The sequence below is a fragment of the Manacus vitellinus genome, unplaced genomic scaffold, assembly GCF_001715985.3.
Source record: "Manacus vitellinus isolate BGI_N305 unplaced genomic scaffold, ASM171598v3 scaffold_4_pilon, whole genome shotgun sequence".
Taxonomy (NCBI): Eukaryota; Metazoa; Chordata; class Aves; order Passeriformes; family Pipridae; genus Manacus; species Manacus vitellinus.
Genome location: NW_021940604.1, coordinates 36,715,953 through 36,732,080, shown reverse-complemented (window position 1 = coordinate 36,732,080; position 16,128 = coordinate 36,715,953). Strand labels below are relative to the sequence as shown.

The following is a 16,128-nucleotide window of genomic DNA, read 5'->3' as shown; positions in this document are numbered from 1 at the left end:
CATGTGTTCTTAGCTTCCTCTTACTGTATTCTGCAGCCTAGTATGCCTAATATTTTCAGGTGAAGCTGACCTTAAGCTGTGATGAAGTAAAAATTGGTGTCTTCTTCTGGCCAAGTCATTTGCTTATGAATGTCAGTTCCACAGTGGGGGCAGCTCCATTTCGGAAGCAGAGCTGCCTGTGCTCTCCTCCACCCTTGAGACTTACCACTTGATTGCCAAAGAAATTGAACTTGCTGTGTACTGTCTTGCCAGACTGGCACTTTGCCAAACCTTTGTTGAATTTTCTCACTGAAGGGTAAACCGTAGAGACAGGACAATGCCTTGGACTGGGAGAGCATACAGACTCTGTGAGAAGAGTAGGACATTCCCCCTTTCATCTCTGCCTAGTGATCTGTTGAGTCTGGTGAAGGTGTGAGACATAACTTATACAAGAAATATCTATTCCAAAATTTAACAGCAGCTTTATTCTGTTCAGGGAAGTGCAATTATTTTAAATAACAGGTTAACTTCTGTGAAGAACAAGTTTATGGTGAAGGCTGGAGACTGGAGGGAATAAATTACCCGGCTGTGGTTATTCTTCCCAGGTTGGTCAACAGGTGTTTAAAATGTATTTGTTAACGGACAAGTGCTGTGAGGGTTGCATGAGTCAAGGAAACATTTCTGAATGTGTCCCTAGAATTTCTATAAAAGAATAATTTGAGGTGAAAGACTTTTCGATATCTTTCTTTGAATCTTGAGTGATTATAAATAAAGAAAAGTGATGATTCAGAAACTGTGTGAAGCTTTCTTGGGTTTTTATTTGTTTGTTTTCAAACCATATAAGCTGGAGCTGGAGCAAAATCTCTCTGTGTTTTTGTTTGTGAGATTTTGGTTGGTTGGTTGTTTTTATTGTAAGACTTGCCACAACAATGTTTTAGGAATGATAAATACTAATAATATTCTGCTGGTGTGGTAAAACATAATACTATAATACATGATTAATAATATGTAATCTTAGAAATTTATGTCTGTAAGAAACAGCTGCAAAATATTTGTTATTTTCATGAGCATGTTTTTATCCAGTGCCATACAATTGTTTCATTTGTACTAAAATTCATTCTACTGATGTATTTTTATTAATGTCTTAGGATATAATGTTGTATTTGTTTGGCATGTCCAATTTTTATGGCTCATTTAGCAAAATATGAATATCCTGCTGATGACAGAATTTAATAAGCCAGTCCAACAGAAAGATTGTTCAAGAGCCCATTAGATGAGAATTTGAACTATGCAGTAGATGTTAAGTTTCATATTTACAATTGCCTTTGTAATTTCTGAGGCTCACTTCCTCCAGAAACATTTACTAGAGTCCATTGTAACTTTATTTCTACCAAGGCTTACTGCTTAAGAAACAATTTAAGAATCCTTTACAATTGGGACTAAACTTTTAAAAGTGAACTTCAGCACTGCTCTGGTCCAGGTTATTATGATTGCATATAGCTGGCACAGTGGGGCAGTAAACCTTTAATTGAGATTTAATAGTTCTGCTGTAAGGCAAGGATGTTGTACCTGAATCTTTACCTGCTTTACCTGATGAATACCACAAAAAATTATCTGTCATTGATAAAGAGGTTGTCATCTAGCAAAGACTGTTAGAAAAGTCTCTGCTCATTAGGTGGAAGAAAGACTGTGCCCTGACATAGAAAGAACCGATAGATCAAGGTAAGCAGGTGCTTCGTGTTTGGATGGAAGTGGCTGAAACTTATTTCTGATTGCAGGATCATCTCTTAAGAAGGTGGATGTTTTGCTTCAGCTGTGTTTTGAGTGGTATTTCTTGAAAAGTGGTTTTATAACTAGGTACAATTAGCAGGCTGGCATCTATTATTTATTAAAAATTAGTTGATTCATAGCACTTCTTCATCTTCACTGCTTTTACAAGGAATTACTGAGAAAATGTTGGTTTTTCAAGGGATGTTAAAGTTATTTTTTAGCTTTTTAAAAAATATAGGCTGCTTAGTGAATTTTAGCATACTGTGGCTTAGTTAGCAGTTGTCACTGTTCCTTAAACTCATTATTAGTTTTGGAGAAGTTTGGTACTTCCATCAGAAAGATTTCAGTGCTTTTGATGCAGTACTGGAGTTGCATTACATACATCGTGCTTCACTGCGTAATGTAATGATCTGTAATTGCAAAGGAAGTGGAAATGTATAGTGTGTGGTGCGAGCAGGAGACTCTTGCCTATATTTGTGTTGCATTTCACTGGTTTGTTTGCTTTTTTTTTTAACAGACGTAATGTACTTGATTTTTAACTGTAGGTGAATTTGCAGGGTGACTTTCTAGCTCTTAGCAGGCCCCGTGTGTGGGACCATGCTGTATGGATGTGCAAGGAATTGTGCCAGGGATTTAGGACACACTCAGGCCTACTGCTGTGTGCTGCTCAGAGTTACAGTGCTGCTGCCCCTCCCAGGGACAGTGTGCTCGCAGCTGTGCTTGAGTCAACAGCGGCGCTCCACCGGCTCCACGGCTCGTTGGCTGAAAACTAATCCTCGAGGTGGGGGGGAAGTGTTGGTGGATCTAGTCCGGTACTCTTCAGCTGTATCAGAGATCCAGTTCAGCTGACTGCTCTCTCATATAAGTGAAAGCTTTTCAGTGTCATAAGAATAGGAAGAAACCCTGGGTATTCAGCCTTCACAGAAAGGCAAATGCAAATTGTTTTCTAACCACTTAGAGTTTAACTAACTCTTTCATCGTCCATTCCCTACTCAAATTTTTCTGAAATGTGCCTTTTTTCATGTGACCCCATTTTTGAGTTTTCTTTTAATTAAAGTTGCTGAGAGTTTTCTTTATGTATGCTTTTTTTGCTGTCCATTTCATGTAATTTTTTAACAATTGATAACATCAAAGAGGTGTCTTGCTTTTTTCAGCTCTAGTTACATTTTAAAGTTACTTGTTTTGGAGGAAACACTTCTCATGGAAGTGTTCAAGGCCAGCCTGGATGGAGCTCTGAGCAACCTGGTCTTGTGGAAGGTGTCCCTGCCCATGGCAGCAGGGTTGGAACAAGATGATCTTTGAGGTCCCTTCCAACACAAACCATTCCTGCATTTGCATGTTAAGTTCTTGTAGAGATCATAGAACCTTTGTGGATTTTAATTTCTGTATGTTTTTATACAGGGGATAATATCTATCTGACATAATCTTTGAAAGTTTACAGGATAAATCCAGAAGTGCTAAATAGTACAAATTCTTGATATTTTTTCCTAATTCCTTTTGGTATGTAGATACATGCTTTATTTCAACCTGATGTTCCAATTATTGCAGCAAATGTGACACTTTTCAAAGTGTCGGTTGCCTAATTTCAAGATAGTTAGGCTAGGTTATTAATCTTGTTCTGTATGTAACTGCCTTTTAGCACTTTTTAAAAATGGATTGCTGTTTGTTTAGTGCTGCTGTATTCTCGGTTGCACAAGCTTAGGTTTTATATGAAGATGGATCCCATGGTGCATAACGGAATGTGCAAATCAGATGCATAATATACTGTAAGGTTTCCTGCTGTGTTTTGCTTATCTTCTAAAACTCTTCCAGTATTCAGAATTTGAGATCATATGTGATTAACATCACATACTGATTTGCCACAGAGATTGTGTTCTGGAATTCTTGTTCAAGTGTCATCTTCCTTGAAATGGCTTGTTAGCTTTATATACTTTTTCACATTTTGTGAGTAAATTGACAGTTTGGAAATTGTTCCTAGCCTATACTAACCTTTTATCCTTTAATTTTATCTATAAAATAGGAAGATGCTGCTCTTATACTTACCTTTCCTACAAAAACAATGAAACTTCGTTCTTCCTTTCTGAATTTTAGTGTATCTCCAGTCTAGCAATAGTGATCTTATGTAAATAAAGAATTATTTATATTCATAATAATATGAATAGAGATGAAAAAAATTACTTTTTTGTTTGTTTCTTTTTTTCCCCATTTATTGGGTGAACCTGCTTTTGATGTTATTTGAATTATTTTACTTGTGTAGAAAGTTTGAGTGGGTGTCAGACTTACTCAGAGAGGGAAAAGAAGAAGAGTGACCAAGCTGCTTCATTTTGGATGTGTTTGTAATGGTGGCGCAGTTGCCTTAGGTAATGCATTGTACCTACGAACAGTCACTGATTTTATTTGCCTGCTGATGGGAATCACGTGGATTGGAACATCATGTCCAAACCAAGCCCAGTTAGAGCAGGTTGCTTAGGGATTTGTCCGGTCTCCATTGCTTCCCAGGTGAACCTGGTCCACTCTTGAGCACCCGCATGGTAAATCTAGTTCACCAGATCATCCTTGTTGCCCATCTTGAAGGGCAAGTGATGTTTTTCCAGTCTTTGGGAACCTCTCTGGTGCCATGACCTTTTAAAGATAATGTAGAGGGTCCTAACAGTGACATTGGCAAGGTCCCTCAGCATCATCAGATATATTCTGTCTGATCCTGTAGACTTTTACATGTACAACTGGCTTAAGTGGTCCTTAAGCGTACCTTCCTCAACAATGGGTGATGTTGCATTCTCACAGATTCTGCTGGTAGAATTGGGGAACTGTGAGGTCAGAAGGACTTAGCAGTGAAATCTGAGGTGATGGAAGAAAGAAAAGGATCAAGTTCTTCAGTTTTTTTCATGTCCTTTGTCACTAGGTTCCTGTCTCCTCGAGAAGAAAGTGTCCCCATTCTCTGTAGCATTCCTTTTGCTACTGGTTTAAGTAAAGAAGACCTCTTGAAGTACTTCTGTATTGTTTTCTGATACTGTCATAAGGGCAGCATCCTTGGGTGGTACCTGTATATCTCTGCTGGGATAATCAGTATGAAAGGTCAAGAAATGCTAATCCATCATGTAGTTATCACTACCTTACCAGAAAAACTTTGAAAGGCATCACAAAAAACATGTTTAACATAAAGTTCTATCCTTTTATCCTCCTCTGTTACTCCTTGTTAATACTTTAAAAATGTTAAACGCAGTTCGGCAGGTGATCAAACTAACACGGTTCTTCAGTCCTGTCATTCAGTATGATATTCTGCACTGTAAGCAGCCCAGTGTGCATGTCCTGAAAAAAACCCCATTTATCAGAATATGCAAATGATTTCCATCTTTGAAGTACAGATCTTTCATAAATGCTTTTGCTTTGTGAACTTTTTGTCCAGGAGTGGATGCTCTGTATTTATCATTGGTTTTCTCTTGACATCACATTCTTGAAAGGGTGTGGGGGTTTTTGTTTGCCATCTGAGAAATTAAATTTCTTCATGTGCGAAAGAATGTCCATACTTAGTATCCATTACACTGGTATCACAGAACTTTACTGCTAAACTCTCTGCTTCATGTAATATTTCTCTTGCTATGAGGTTATGATTACTGCCTGTTATTGGAGGTGCTTTTGACATGTTTTGCCTCTGCAGCTAATTTAGGAAGCAGAAAGTTAAAGCATCTTTTAAGCACTAGGTCTCTAAATCTGTACCTGTAAATCTAGTTTAGGCTACAATTCCACGCAAATTTCTTTGTATTACAAATTTCTTAGTACTTAAAACAATCCTATTTCTAGATGGATCTTATCTCTGCTGTGCTGTCACAGCTATGCTGTGCTAGTGTGGTTGAACAGAGGAGGGAACTGATATGGTTGAAAAAAACTTTTCCTTTCCTCTGCTGCTCAAGGGGTTTTTGCCTGAATTAGTTTCCTTCACCAGATTTGCTGTCAGTGCTCACATATCACAGGGTGCAGGATAGGAGCAAGAAGCCCCAGCTCTTAGGAAGTGAGAGGGATGTGTAAAACTGTTCATGTAGTGCTGCTTCAGAATGTGAAAATGCAACCTCACTGTGGTTACAGAGTTGATGTACTAGAGTTGATGGTATCAAAGCTGAAAGATAAAAAGCTATTTTGCATAGAAGCCTGTCTGGAAGAAAAATGAAGCAATGGGGAAAGTAAACCAAAAATATTTCTGTGTCAGGCTTTTATGAGTGCTTCTATCCTCTTAACAATATATCTGATGACTCTAAATGAGCCACAGATTAGAAAGCTTAGAAGCATTCTTTTTAATTTACTTAAATATGAGTCGCGATGAATGCAATGATTCTGAGTACATTTAAATTAATTTACATTTTCTGTGTGAACACTGCAGTATCTGATAAGTTGGTTGCAGTTGTGATGGTCTAAGCATGTGTAAGATGAGGCTTGTATTATTTCTTTACCAGTGTAAGTGGGGGAAAAGAACGTAAACTGGAGACCTTCCTGGAAAAGCACCTGGGTCCTGAATTAAATCTTTGTTTGATTTAGGTTTCATGTTCAGGATGGTTCTTGGACATGCAGAAATAGATGAGATCTCAGCAGATGAAAGACTTATAAAAGCTACTGTGTGTAATAGAAACCTTAAAGTCTCTACTGTTATATTCTGGGAGTGGTAAGGAGTAATTCTGGCAATCCAGTGATACATACGGAAAAGTAATTTTACTAGAAAAATTGGTCTTTGTGTGGATAGTAAATGCATCTGACTTTGGTGAGTTGACTTTACAGAATCATAGAATGGTTTGGGTTGAAAGAAACCTTAAAGGTCATCTAATTCCAGCCCCCCTGCCATGGACAGGGATGCCATTCATTAGGTCAAGTTGCTCAGGACTCCATCCAGCCTGGCCTTGAACACTTCCAGAAATGGAGCATCTGGAACTTCTCTGGGCAACCTGTTGTAACTGATGTAACTGATGTAACTGATAACAGGTGTTCAAAAAAGCAGTGACCTATGTCAGCTACATCTGTGTAAGTTGTCTATTTAAATTACGGTTAGTTTCTTGGGCTTGGAATTGCTATCTCCCTTGGTGTAACTGCACCAAAGGGAGCTTGTGGGGGAGGAAAAATTATAGTGAAATCTGCTCCAGCATGCTGCCTTTCTTGGGCAGAGGTACTGCAGTTGGCTTCTGTTGGCCTTAGGGTCAGCTCTGCTGTTGTGAATGTTTTCAGCTTCTGGGTGTTACAGTCCGGTTAGCAGCTGCAACAAGGTTATTTAAATGGATACTGTGAAGACGAGATTAAGGCACTAAATCCAAATGTTAAGGTCTCAAACAGAAAATGAACTTTATTTTTATCAGTAAGTAAATGGTAAAAACGAGGGAAGGAGGGAGGAGAAGGGGGAAAAATAAGGAAAGTGAAAAGCTACAAAATTAAACTGCAAAAGGATTGCCACCACCAGTGAGGGAAGAAACCGGGTGCATACGACCTCAGGCAGTCAGCAGGAGGACCTTCACACAGAGGCAGGTGGTGAGCAGGGTGGATGGGTAGGTGGGATGGCAGCAGGCAGGCGAGATGGATGAAAGCAGGTGTGGGGGTCAGCAGCCAACACTGAACCCTGAGTTGAACCCGACCAAACTGGAGGCGAGCGGGAGAGGTGGATCGGAGGCAGGCGAGATGGAGTCAGGCGCGATGGAGCGAGGAGTGGGGCCAAGACTGGAGCAGACTGGAACACTGGAACCTGGTGGATGGGATCTTTAACATGGCGTGTCCTGGGTCCAAACAAAACTGAACTCTGGCTGTCTTGGGCCCCCAAAACGAAAGACCACCAACAAAAAACTCTCTTGGCGACGCTGGGCATGGTCTTAAATACCCCACAGTCAACGCTCATTGGCCGGCTTGCCTCCAGGCAGACTCCTCCACGCTGCCGATGGGTTAGACCATCGGTATCTGGGCAGGCTGGCTCTGCTGAGGTGGGAAAATGTAGCTTTTCTCTGATGTAAACTCTCCAGTGGGGCTGTCAGGTAGTCTAAAAATGTCCTCTCGGGACAATGAAGACAGCCCTGCCAGGAGTTAAAGACAGAGTCTACCATTTTGTTCACCAAACTGGTCAATGTGAAAACAACAAAAAAAGAGACGAAATTGTCTTTTACACTGGGCATGAAGGCATCTTGCTGATTAAAATGGGCTTGATAGTGTACATAGTGAAAATCGCAACATGGAGGTTCCAAATTTAAATCTTACTATAAAATAATCAGCAACTTAGCCTATCTAACAGGTTACTTGTTATCCCTGTTAAAAGAAAAAATAATAAATTCCTGTGTAGAATCAGATACCAAGTGACCATTCAGATAAAGTGACTCAGGTGAACATGAGTTACATGTTGGTAACATGATGGTATACTTCTAGATTTACATTTTTGTTAGGACCAAGAATGCTAGAGAGTGTGAAAAGTGATCCAGATCTGAGCGAGCAGAACAGAGATATTAAGACTGTTCTTGCATGGACAGCTGCATTGATCAGTAGAGGTGGACAAACTGTCCAATCCAGAAATGCTTAATTAAAAAAAAAAAAGACTACAGAAAATACAGAAAATATTAAGAAACTTTTTGAAAAGGAATGAAGAGATGCAACTGGAGTGTAAAATGTTTGCAGCCAGCTTGGGAGTTATTTAAAGATAGCATCTTGGAGGCTTACAGTATGCATCCTGCTTATTTAAATACATTTCAAAGGGCCCCTCAAATGTTGGCCTGGCTAAACAGCAGGGTAGAATATAATATCTGAAATAAAACATCATACTTCTTAGATCTGATCTTTCATCTGAATAATGAAATTAGGGAATAATAACAAAGCTGGTGGATTTAACCTATAATAACAATGAGCTGAGGAAAAATTAATTAGTAACTCTCAACAAGCATAAAAGCTATTGTTAAGTATTTCTTCAAAGTCAGCAGGAAAGTTTCAGGAGTATCTGGAGGGTCAGTAGACAACCCCCTTGTGAAAGGTGGCCTAGATAAGGTCATAGCTGAAGAATGGAATTGCTTGCACTTGCTTTGACAACACTCTACAGACCTCTTCATGCCACCATCTTTCTTAGTAAGGAATGTGATAGAATATATGACTCAAAATGAAACATCAGTGGAAGAAATTACAGTACATGAAGCAAGCTGTAAATAAGGCAGCAGGATCAAATGGCATTCATCCAAGTGTTGTAAGAGGAACGGGGAAATAAAGGAGCTAATGGGTGTAGCGTGTTACTTGTGGTTAGCATCATCTTTGTGCTACAGGTAGGTAGTGTGATATCAGCTTTTTTAAAAGGCATTGGAAGTGTTTGAGGAACTTTACATCCGTGAGCTTTGTGACCATGCAACCCAAATTCATAGAAATTATAATAAAGACCAGATTTGATTTCATTGTTATGTCTGTAAAGTCCTTTACGAAAGGCTTTGGGAGAAGCTAAGTAGTCTCTGAATAAAATGGAAAGTTTTATAAGAAAAATTTGGCAACAGATGGAAAGAGCGGGCAAAAAAGTTTCATTTTGTTAATAGAAGAAGTTGAATTACATGAGGATTTATGTTTACATTGGTGCACAGATGTAAGGAAAATGTTATGATAGTAAGGTGGCAAAGTTTTTAGATGTTTAAACTTTACTTGGGTTAGTATAATGGCTGGCTATTTAAAGCAAATTGTAGATGCTCAGTTTTTGACTTATGTGGGTTGAAATAATACGTGAAATTTAGTGTAGATAAATGTCAAGTAATCTAAGTGAATGAGAAGTAGGAAAGAGGATTTTTGTAGGCAGTGATTGGCTCTGAAGTGGTTCTTAACCAATCATGAGTGAAAGATGGAATTATCCAGCACATAAAGATCAATGCAATTCTCCTTAGCAGTGGAAACAGGTCTAGGAAAGGAATAAAGAACAAAAGGGAAAGGAAATAAAAAACACCTAGGAAAGGAATAAACAACAAAACAGAAATATCATGTTACTTCTGTAGAAATCCATGGAATCTTGAGTTTTCCTTGTAGTGTGTGTATCCTCATCTCAAAAGGGGTACAGTAGACTAGAAGAGGTTCTGAAAGAAGCATCAGAGAGTTATTTAAATGCATGAAACAGCTTTCATCTGAGGAAAAATTAAGCTGACTCACTTTTTCTTTTTCTGCCTGGGAAAAGGATGACCATGGAAGGACACAACAGGGATCTATGCGATCATGAGGGAATAGGGAAGGATTGCTTATTACTGTCTTCCTAAGTTTATGGAATGAAGGAGTAGAGTACTAAGTAAGAGCAAAAGGTACCAGTTTGAATCAGAACAAACTAAAGGAGATACTTAATCAGATAATTAAGCAGAGGTACTCTCTGCTGCAAGATGCTGTTGATTCTTTAAAGAAGGTTTGATTAAAAAAGCAAGCAGGGAGAAGAAGAAGGTAGGAATAGCTGTTAAAAACAAAAATGTGACCCATGGCTCAGGAAGCATGCAGTAGATGCAAGCAGATGGAAGCAGAGGTTGAAAATGTAATAAATATTTCTGTGGGCAGTGTTTATACTTTGCCATAGACATCTGTTGTTGGTTGTGATTTTCTTATTCTTTTCTATCGAAGTTGCATTTTATTAATTCTAAGCGCATTTCCAACAATGTAAAGAAAAATGTAGTAAGAAAAGACACATGTAAATTGTACCGAAATCAAAGCAGCTGCATAGTTTGTCGTACAGAATTTGTGTGAGATTGCTCTTAGTTGCAGTAGTTAGGGTCCAGAGGGAACAATGTCTTGCTGTAATGAGTGCTATCTCCATGCTTTGGACCATCTCACTTAAGAATACCCCATGCCATTGTATTATATGAAAATCTCCATATTAATCTGAAATTTTATGTAGTATGATTGTTTTCAGAAAGTTCAGTTTTTTACTTAGTTGATGATAACACTGAAATTCAGTTGGCATTGAATGTTAATTCAGGTCAGTGTCAGATGTTGAATTAAAAAAATGTATATTATGCTGAAATGGTGTTTGGGACTATTCAGAACTGTTGCTTTTATATGGAAAAATTAATATATATGTTTGGGTATTAAACAATGAAGTAATAAATTTTAGAACCCTTTTTGTGTGTGACATATAGTTCATATCAGAGAAGCTACCCTTAAATTTATGGGTTTCAATAAAACAGTTGAAATAAGTTGAAAACAATTGTTACACTACCTCAGGTCATAATTTTTAACAGCTTGCTAACTCAGTGCATTAATAAGACGTTGACAGATACTCATATTTATTTAAGTAAACGAATCGCCACTGCATTGATGAACTTATTCATCAGATGATAGTTGAACATTGACATCAATAAAATAAATACTTGGGGAATATACATACATCTGGTTTACTTTTCTAGTTTGTGTTATTAATAACTCAGCTTGAAATCAAGACTTATCTTAACTTGTTCTCATTTCAGCTTTGGATAGATCACAGTCCAAGAGAGATGGAGGTTTTAAAAGTAATTGGAGCTTTGATCATGCAGAAGAAAGTGAAGGAGATGCAGAGAAAGAGTAAGGATGCTTTTATCTAGGCTATTGAAAGTATAAATGTCTGTTTATAATTAAATACTTATTTTTTGTAATTTATGCATAAGAAACAATATATAATATCTTAAAATGCCAGTAATTAAGAAAAATTGTTTCAAATAAGTCTTGCCATATAGAAGTGCATTATAACGTAAATTAATTGTGAACATGGGGCTTACAACATAGGGCACAAGTGTTGCAGTTGTCTTTGGAGCTTCTGTGTAAGTCTAAGGAACACAGATAAGAAATATGTCAACACACAAAATAAGGAAATCAGTAGGTAGGGTGTGTAAGCAGTTTCAGCTTTTCCTTAAATGATGATGTTACTCAGTACTTCACAGTTACGATTAAAGTACTTCAGTAGCTTTGTGCCTCCATCAGGTTAAACTGAGCTTAAAAGTTGTAGATTTTTTTCCCTTGTGCTTATTTCACTGAGTAAAGGCTGGTTTTGTTCTGTTATAACTTATTCCTTTACTTAGTATATTTGGATTTTGTCTAAAACTTAAATTCCATCTATGTAGTTTGAATGCATACTTCGTCCTTATGACTTCTTTTCTTACTAATATGTTTTCTCAATATTATTGTATTTATTTCCAAAATGACTAATGAATTGTTAAAAAACAAGTGTCATGCATGAAGAATGTGCATCAGATTATTTGTTGTTCTTAGATATTTGGAGATTAGGACCAGCAAGTTTAAAAAGTATACTGTGGTTCTCTAGTAAGAAAACACTGAATCCTGTGATTAAGTACAAAAATATTCATATATGAATTTGTATCTTGTCATATGCTGCCAAATTCTGTGTGTTGGAAGGGAGATGGTAAAGTAGACACACAACCACATAGGCTGCAGCAGCAGGCTATGTTGTAATCTTATTAAAACATTAAGAAATGTGAAGTTTTTAGTCATTAAAAAATTTGTTCAGGAATTCATTGAAGTGTGAGGTAGGCATTCAGAGCTCTTGTCAAAGAGCTGTATCAGAAGTTAAAACCATTTTTTGAAAGGTTCACAAATTAAGGGCATTTTAGTTTTATAAAATTAAACTAGCTTTTTTCCTTAGCAACTTTACATCCATTTCCAGTGCACAGTAATATGTTTTAAGTATAAGGGCAGTACATACCATACAGTTAGTCTTTGCCTTCAGAAATAAAACTAACTCACATTTGTAAGCCTCACAGCTTTTTTTCTTCTCATAATTTACTGTTTTCTGTCCATCTCCAGCTGATGTTGACTTATGAACACAGAATGAGATAGGTATAAAGTAACGATGCTGAAAAAAAAGAGAAAAATTATTATAGAACATATGTTTCATATAATTATATTTGCTTTTAAGATTGTATGTCTGGGTGATTTTTCATTCCTTTCAAATATTCTGTACAATAAACAGTTTTCCTGTAGCCAGAATTGAATTTTTATTACCTACTTAAATCAGTAATTTGCTTTTATATCTTTGAATTATGCAGAATCTTATCTGGAAACAGAGATAAAAGAGTAGTTGAAAATTGATTTAAACTGGAGATCGTGCCTTTTTTACTTACCCATCCTGTGATACCATTTGAGGCAGCTTCTCACTCCCTCCAACCAGCTACACATTTTCAGATGCCCACGTATTTACTTTTGGTAATACCTGGGTTTATTTGTCTTAAAGGCATAGTGGGCTATGAGCATTTTGAAATAATTTATGTATTTTGCTTTTCTGATGCATTTTTATTTTATATAAGAAAACACTGACAGAAGGGAATATTTAGGAAACAAACAACAGTAAACTGTCCTTTTTTCTTCTAAATTCCCTTTAGCCTTAGAACATTTCATATAATTGTTCCAGCATAAAGCTTTGTATCCCTGCAATATTTTGAGTATATTGTGCAGTAAGTAGGTATTCTGACAATTACTTAAATATGTCATTCTTATTTGCTATGGTGTGCTCATATTTACTACAATGTTTGAATCTTGCTGCATGTCTTTGTGGAGAGAGCTGCAAGTCTGAAGCGAGCAGCTGGATGCATCTCATGGTGGTTGTTGAGGCACTGGTATTATAGTGCCTGACCTTATCACAGCGTTTTGCCCTCTTAATGGCAGACACACAACAAGTTTGTTTTGAACTAGCCTAAGAATAACATTCTAGCACTTAAAGGATTGGCTGTATTCTTGTATTACCCCATGAGACCTGTGCTAATGTCGTTGGTTAGTACTGGATGTCTACTTGGATTATCTTTCTTCAGTGAATTGAACATAGAGTATGTGACCTCCTACCAAAGCAATTTTTAGAATAGGTAGTTTTTTTTAAAAGAAGGTGTCATTTAAACCATTTAATAGTAAGGTATTGAGTAATGAACACAAAAAGACTAAATAATATTTGTACACTGAAGGAGATTTGGAAAAATTATTGATCACTCAACACTTTGTAAGTTTAAAATGATGCTACAGTTGATATTTGGCATGGAACTAGCGTTATGGAAATTCAGAATGATAAATGAGAAGTATCTTATCCCAAAGTCAATGCCTACAGATAGTATTCAGTCCACTTGAAAGAGTAAAAGTAATATTTTTGATGTTCTAAAAGATTTACTCTACTGAAGACAGCAATCAAGATAGTAGCAAATGATGTGAGATTTTTCTTGCTTTGTACTTGGAGATCCCCCAGGAGAGGAACCTTTACGTAGAACAACAGGAAAAAAGACCAGTGAGTCAGTTGAACACACTGAAACCTGTGTAGTCCATCACAGAATAAGTGGTGGGAATGGTGCATATCTCATGTAGCAGAACACGTAGAAGGATGGCAGACTTGTGCAAACGTGGCCAAACTAATATATTAAATAAATTGATGTGTGAAATTAACATGTTACAAGATGCTTTCTAGTGTTACATATGATTGTTCTTGAAGTGTCTTGAATAATTTACAGTTACTTCCTTTTTCATATCTGGATAAATGTTTTTGAAATATACCTCAGTGTGCTTCACAGTGGTTTTGTAAATGGATGGGTCCAGTTTGCTCTTGGCTGTCATACTGTTTTCTTAATAGTCTAGACTTCTGCCTTCCACTGAGGTTTATTCCAAAATTGAGAATTGAGGTTTATTCCAAAACACTTAGGTTTAAATACAGTGCTTAAATATGTTACATGATCTCCCAACCAATGACAAGCAAGTATTGATTGAGCATGCGTGAGAACCCGGAAGACTACAATTCCCATGATTCCTTGTCACATTCTTCCTGCCACATTAAAGTTTGGGTGCTTGAAAGTAGTAGTGAAAACATGGTCTAGTAAACTGAGCTATCTAACTAACTGTTGCATTTGAAACATTAAACAAATGGCAAGTGATTAGACATAAGTAAACAGAAAGTTTTGTTTTTCTTGTTCAGTGCCTAAATTTGAATGTATAATTATGCATTTCTCTTTTGGAAAGAACTCTATTTAGGTAAATTACTTCTATTTTTTCCCCTTGATTTTAGTAAAAACTTAACATTCATTTGTTATAAAAGTTTAATGAAAGTATTGAAAAATTAGAAATTATTGTTCCAATATGAAAATAACCAGGGAATGCACAGGTTAAAAGTGACAAAATGTGGAGGCATAGCATACTCCCAGTACGACCACTGAGGTTTAATTTCAGCAGTGTTGAAAACGTTGCTGACTGGTACATGGGGATGTAGTATAGTGGGTTTTTTTCAGGGCTGTATAAATTGCATCTTTGAAGCAGGCAACTGCAAGCATGTGATACATGAGCAAACAGGCATTACTCAGTTGCTGTCTATTCTGCTCTCTGAAAAAACAGCCTTTCTGGTACTGATGCATTGTGGTGGTTTAACACCAGCTGGGAATTAAACTCCAAATAAGCCACTCTCCTTTCCTCCTGCCCACCTCCAGTGAGAGAGGGACAAAGGCAGACTATGGGTTGAGTTAACAAACAAACAGCAATGGAGTAAGAAACACAGTAACAGCAACGATATTAATATCAGAAGTATACGGGAGAGAAAGTGCTTTACACACAAAAGGTATTCACCACATTGACTCGCTGCTGCATGGCCACCAAGACAAAGAAGATTTTGAACGTTCCTGCAGCTCAGCAGTGACATGGGGTTATTCCCAGGACAAAGACACTGTGGCAGGCGCTCTCTGCGGTCGACTTTCCCTGTCCTTGAGCCCAAGAGAATGAAAAACAATGATGGAGAAACCCCCAAAAGCCAGATCGTCTGTGCCACCCTGACCAGCCCAGCTCAGCCGTGCTCGGCTCCTCCTGGCTCCACTCGGCTGGATGCCCACGGCACAGCTGGGCTCCTTTCAGCTGGGCTCAGGCTTGCCTCCACCACTCCGTTCCCCACGGCTGCTTCTCGCACTGGTGCCGCAGTGGGCTGTCGTGGATGGGTGTTTTAAGGTCACAGCACCACATGGGCTCAGCTGTTTTGGCCGCTTGGAGTTGTGTTCTTCCCAGGGGATAGAAGGGACGGGCAGCGGTAGGAGAGGGACAGGCAGCAGCAGGAGAGGGACAGAGTCTGCACTGCTGGGTCCCAGCAGCTTCCTTAAGGAAGAAAACTGAACAAAATGGTGAACTTCTGGTTTGTTTTTCCTTCCCCCCTGGAAGCCATGTCCCCCAGCGATGATGTGGGTGGTATAGAAAAGCATCTCAGCCATGTCCACAGGGCTCAAAGCTCTGTCCCTTGCAAGCAAGCCTAGGGCTTGCATATACTTCGCATTCCTTGAGATCTAAAGATACTGTTTAAAATTTTCAATTCCCTGATATTTTTCTAGTCATGTTGCATCATAAGAGATACTCTTGTTCACTTTGATTTAAGCATTGTTTCAGTGTTTTGTTCATTTCCTCTGTGCTCAGCTCTGGTGAGGCCACACCTGGAGT

At 38.0% G+C, this 16,128-nt stretch overlaps 1 protein-coding gene across 1 annotated transcript in view; it reads left to right on the top strand.

Moving 5' to 3' along the window:
- The first annotated feature begins 6,740 nt into the window (after window positions 1-6,740).
- The window catches only part of SENP6 (SUMO specific peptidase 6), a 58,923-nt gene continuing 49,535 nt past the window's right edge, over window positions 6,741-16,128 (top strand). Inside the window, exons 1-2 of the mRNA XM_018078128.2 lie at window positions 6,741-6,756; window positions 11,166-11,259. The gene's annotated coding sequence lies outside the window, so the exon portion shown is untranslated. The remainder of the gene's footprint in view (window positions 6,757-11,165; window positions 11,260-16,128) is intronic.